Source organism: Colias croceus, chromosome 6 (assembly GCF_905220415.1).
Source record: "Colias croceus chromosome 6, ilColCroc2.1".
In the NCBI taxonomy this organism is placed as follows: domain Eukaryota; kingdom Metazoa; phylum Arthropoda; class Insecta; order Lepidoptera; family Pieridae; genus Colias; species Colias croceus.
Window position 1 is genome coordinate 10,705,387 of NC_059542.1, and position 6,290 is coordinate 10,711,676.

Sequence of the window (6,290 nt, forward strand, 5' to 3'; positions counted from 1 at the left end):
GAACGTTAGAAGTAACTAATTTACATGTTTATTATTTATTTCCAGCAACTAAAATATATATGAAGTAGGAAGCTTTTCGTATTGATAACTACGTGGGCAAAAATGTTCATAGGTTTTTTAAGTTTAAGCTCATCTTATCCAGTCTCCAGACTACAATCTAACAAAATAATTATCACACAAATCTGACCTGTAGTTTTTGTGTTTTTCAGTTACAGAGATCTATCCTGTACCTTGAATGTAAGTAGATAATATGAATAAAATACTATTTATTCCGTGCATACTTCGTGGCAATAGGACAATTTATATCTACCTATATTAATATTATAAAGAGGAAAGGTTTGTAATTATGTATGTGTACGAGCAAGCACGTCCAAAGTGCAATAACGTGGTTTTCACCACAGATCACAGAATCTCTATGGTTTTCACGCATAAACTACTGGACCGATTTTGATGAAATTTGGCACAGACAATCTTTAGACCCTGAGAAAGAACATAAGCTACCTTTTATTCTGAAATATGTACCACGGGCGAAGCCGGGGCGGACCGCTAGTGTGTAATAACTTGTATTGAGATACTGAATTACTGCATACGATATTAATATGGTAAACATAGACGGTGAGAGGCGAAGCAGCGGGTAATAGTATGTTGTTTCTGCGTTATATTATTTGAACTAAAATCATTTAACAATGCTGACGAAACAGAAGGGACAGACAAAGTTAATTAGACGAAAATGTCAGTAATCTAACAACAAAATGTCAAAAGTTGATCTTATATATTCGCAGTAAAAACGAACAAATGTTTGTTGTAAGTTGTAACAAATGTTTATTTCAGTAATAATTTGTTAAAAGCTAAGCTTTTTAGTCATTTTTTTTAACTAACAACAAGGAAAATAAAAAAATGTATTAAACAATTTTATTTGCAATTAAGCTAATTCGTCACATTAAGGTTTGGAAAAAGTTATACAGGTATCATAAAAACATAATTATCTAAAATTTTTGTAACTTTATGATAACCTTAACATAAATTACAGATTTAAAAAAATATCTAGTTAAGATGTCCTTCCATTCTTTGATATATAATATGTATATTTATTTTCTCATTTTTCTTCTTCTAAATCCTGAAAATTTAACTTTTAACGTCTAAATTTTAAAGGATACAGTGTTTTTCCATTTATTATCTCTATAACTATATATTTTAATCTTTCTTATATCACACTAATAGTTGATGAAAAATTCCTCTCCCACGTAATACAATTAATAAGGAATTAAAAACATATCAATGTCTATTACCTAATTAATTTATAGTACTTATTTTGATATTGATTGTGATAATAATATATAACATCCAATTTGTACTAATATTTTGAATGTCTCATGTTTTTTATCTTTTTTAATAAAATAAAAATAAAAATTCATTTTTTATTGGGTTGTATTGGGTTATAGTGGGTAAACAAATAAATAGAACAACGTAAATCTCTTTTCAAAATCGATAGGTGCATAATATTAAAACTTATTGTATATTTCGGTTATTGTGCTCTACCAAAAATACGTAAGTAAATATACTGCTTCATTTTGTGACCATGTTCATTGTTCATAGCATATAATAAAAACGATACAAAACTGGTTTGCATAAATTTAACAGTACGAATAATATGCTTATCCACACCAACACTAAATAAATACGCAAATTCTCATGTGGTTTTCACCTGCATGCAGTTTCAATCCCAATGTTTCCCTATCCTGTCGACACGATCCAGTTCATTCCGAACTTCACATGGAAATGTGACAAAATATCATTAAAAAGGTTATAATTATGCGCATTTATTTCTTTTGAAACATCGTGTTAGCCGTGAAAACAAGTCTGACTTGACACAATTGCCAAATCGCAAAACAACTGAATCTGTGAGCCTATTGGGGGAAAGGTGCACTAAAGCCCTTGAAAATACTACATATTTTTGTATGCATTGGCACATTTTTTGCGAACTTGACGAATACTCGCAATTCGTCAAGTTCGCGTTCCGATGAATTGTTAGTAAGGTATCTTTATTTTCTGTGGTTATATTATAAATAAATGTGAAAGACTGTTTATCTTTCATGCTTTCGGCTAAACGACAACACCGATTTGGATGAGATTTGGAATGAAAATATTGAAGAAACATTTTAATCGTTCACAAAAAGTTGAAATATATGATTGAAGTTTTTGTCCGCGGTTTTGCCCGTGTATGAAAAAGCAGAGTTCAGCTAGAATGATAATATAATACATGTAGATTTTTTATAATTTTGCTCATTTTTCAAGTTCAAAAAGGAGGAAAATTAAGTATATATTTTATCATCAATGCTTCAAACACTACCTACATGCAATGGTTAAGGAAGAGTTTCACAAAATGGTAGCATTACCAATAATAATATACGGTAGTTAGTTTGTATAATCCCTATGTTTACAACTGATCACAGAAATGAAATCAAACTAAAGATGTACCTTCCACATGGAGAGTTCAAAATCCTACTATGTAACAATCATATCAAGTGCAACATCGCTTGCATTTACATGCATATTTTAAATCTTGCTCATTATTAGGAAACCTGCAATTACCTCTTTCATTAAAAACCATCTTATTCATGACTTAAGATATCTAATTTGATACCTCTTCACAGTCTAATTATTTGCAAGACTAATTTCTAATCGGATAATAGAATTTAATTTATAGTCCGGTAGGCATATTTCACTAGCTGTGCCCCACGGTTTCACCCGCATTGCTCCGCTCCTGTTGGTCTTAGGGTGATGATATATAGCGTATAACCTTCCTCGATAAATGAGCTATCTTACACCGAAAGAATTTTTCAAATCGTACCAGTAGATCCTGAGATTAGCGCGTTCAAACAAACAAACATACTCTTCAGCTTTATAATATTATAGTATAGATTGACATAATGAATCTAAACGAAGGCCAACGCATTTAATATGTCGCAAAAGATATAAAACAAATATGAACCCTATATTTGATTTTGCTCCAGTTAATTCTGCGGAAATATGTCCTTGACAATTTCATTCTGCATACATGCATTATACGTAGGTATTGTAGTGCATATTTTTGAAATTTCAAGGTCGCGTCATGACAATGCCGTCACGTCATGGAGTTAGGTGACGATTTTGGTACCGGTTGGATCTTGCCAAACGAAAGTTACATACATGATATTAATTAAAACGTAATAAATTGATTGTATAGCATTCAATATTGATAAAATAATTTATGTTTATTATGTAATGCATAAGATTTGATAATTAGCTTTTTTAGAACGAAATTGTTAAGTGATTTTTTGCATATAATCCTGCATTAGAACTGGCTCTAAGCTTCCTGTATAAACAAGATATATAATAAATTATTAATCTATAGAAACCAGGAAAAATCTTAAATAATAGTTGCGACGTAAAAGAAAGACATACAAACTAATATATACTTTCGCATTTAAAATATTACTAGCTTTGCCACACGGTTTCACTCGCAAACGAACCCACAGAAATTTCTACAGTCATGTGTTCTACTTGTAAAGTTTCATCTCAAACGTTCTAGACTCTAATAGTTTTAAGTGTAATAAACATACATAGTACATACATCCATCCTCACAAACATTCGCAGTTATAATATGAGTAGGATAGTAAGGATTAAAAAGGATACACATAAAAAAGCTGAAAGCCATATTTATAATTTACCTAATCTTCTGTCTGTTACTCAATCACGCCTAAACTACAGAACCAATTTTCATGAAATTTGGTATGGAGATATTTTGATACCCGAGAAAGGACATAGGCTACTTTTTTATCCCTGGAAAATGACGCAATCCCGGAAGTCCCACGGGAACGGAAACTATGCGGGTTTTTCTTTGACTGCGCGGGCGAAGCCGCGGGCGGAAACCTAGTAGTAATATAAAAGTATGGATTGTCAAAGTTCACTGACCCATTGGCTTTTATGAAATGTTTATTAACGACCGTGCACTTTATACCGAATTATAAGTTCAGATAAATTTCCGTTTCCGTAATGAATCTTGAACTATAATTGAAATATCATCTTACTTCCTACAAGTTTACATCTTTGTATTCATTACGCAAAAACCGCAAAAAATTGATCGAAAATCTATACATATAATAAATCTGTAGAAGGGTCAATTCTGTACATTGAAAATATTAAAAAAATAAATACCAGGGGGTGTTACTGGATCGATACCAAACCCAAATATTATGTGATTAAAAAAATTTTTGTCTGTCTGTCTGTCTGTCTGTCTGTCTGTCTGTCTGTATGTGAAGGCATCACGTGAAAACTAACGGTTCGATTTCGATGAAACTTGGTATAATTATACCTTATTATCCTGGGCGTAAAATAGGATACTTTTTATCCTGGAAAAATACGTAGAAAAAAATTAATCTTTTATAGACGTTGTTCTGTAGAACCGCGAACACACGTTGCGTATTATTATAGGCCTAGCCGTATTTGGGTCCAATAGATATTTATAAGATGTTTAATGGTCAGAGTTACTCAAAATGGAGAAATAAACCATCCACGCGAAGACCGACATCCGCGCGGACGGAGTCGCGGGCGGAAGCTAGTTATAAATAAATCTACCTACATCAAGACCCGTAGAGCATTTTAGGGATACCAACTCTTATAATTTTGAAAATATTTTATATTACACACCATCGGAAGGTACCTAGTATTCTTTCAAAAGGTTTTTTTTCGTCGTGAATGTCAGCTTGGTTGAACAGAGTTATTGCAAAGTCGTCGATAAGATTTTAATGATTATTCTCTTTATTTTTTATATTTAATTATAATACACATTTATTTTGCAATTACATATTATATTTCTAAAAAACTCATAAAATATGTCTAAGTTTAATTATGATTTATATTTTTCAGTAATTACGTACTAATTGTAATCCATTTGATTTTATATCCAGTAATGAACTAATGACGTCAGTTCAAGGCTACTTCTGAAAAAATACACATTATCATTTTAAACTAAATAGCCCTTGGATTATGGACGATTACAAAAATATTTGAGTGAATGTACATTTTTACGGAAAGATGATTATTTTTAAACAAGAAAACAAAAAGCAAAAGGCAATGACTTTATTGTAAACGTCTTATTCTATGCAATTGTGATTTTATAATGTATAGATTAAAATTCTAATGTAGTTGTACAGTGTACATTTACAATGAAAGTAAATGAGGAAATTACTTTTTTTTTAAATCACTGCCATTATTAGTAAAACCTTATCCTTTTTAACAGATGCTCTTATTATATAATACTCTTGTCCTTGCCTTCGATCCTGGGTTAAATAAATCCGCCCTTGTAGTAAGATCTAGAGTCATTGGTTTTTTTAATTCAATAACAGAATCCCATTATTCATCGTTTGGGAATATTCAAAGAGTATGAAATACAGCCATCAATGCATATTTATGCTTTATTATATCACAGAGATTGACCGCCGATTGAAATTGAATAGAAACTATTTTATTAATAATGAAAGGAAGTCCAAGTTAAGCAATTTGTAAATATCTGCTGTGCCTCTTTGATTAATAGTCATGATTAATATTTTATTAAAATCAAGCTCAGTGCCTTTGATTAATATCAAAATACCATTTTAATAGTTAGCTACCTATTTATTATGGGCTCTCTTCACAATGTAGCGTTGGGCGACTAGCGGCAATCGCTATAGTGTAGAGGGCCTAAATGTCTATGATCGGCCGTCATTGTAAATGTTTTTTCATAATCACCGTAATGGCCGCAAACATCAACAAAAAATTTTGTTGGGCCAACGCCGCCCATTGTGAAAAGTGCCTATTATCAAATTACTCCCTCAGCATCCTCGTGCGTAGACTTCAATCTAGTTACCCTTTTTGCCATATTTTAGCTGCCATTCTCAAAGACCGACAACACTATCTACAATGCCTGTGACTTTTTGTGATATATTTGATACTAACTCTCCACCCGTGGTATCCCCTGCGTTGTCCTAAACTTACTACGTACTAAAATCTTCCTGGATAACTGCTCTATGTATAAAAAACGCATCAAAATCTGTTTCGTAATTTAAAAGATCAGCATAGTGTAGGGACAGACAACGACTTTGGTTTATGCTGTGTAGTGATTATTAGTCGCTCTCCGTAAAGATTAGCTCCCAAATCTTCACACAATCATTGTCCGATCACACTATCGATAAACAATTACAACACGAGTGACGTATCCATGAGATACGTATGAATTGTCAGCTTATTATTATACGTTCGTGCGCGCAGG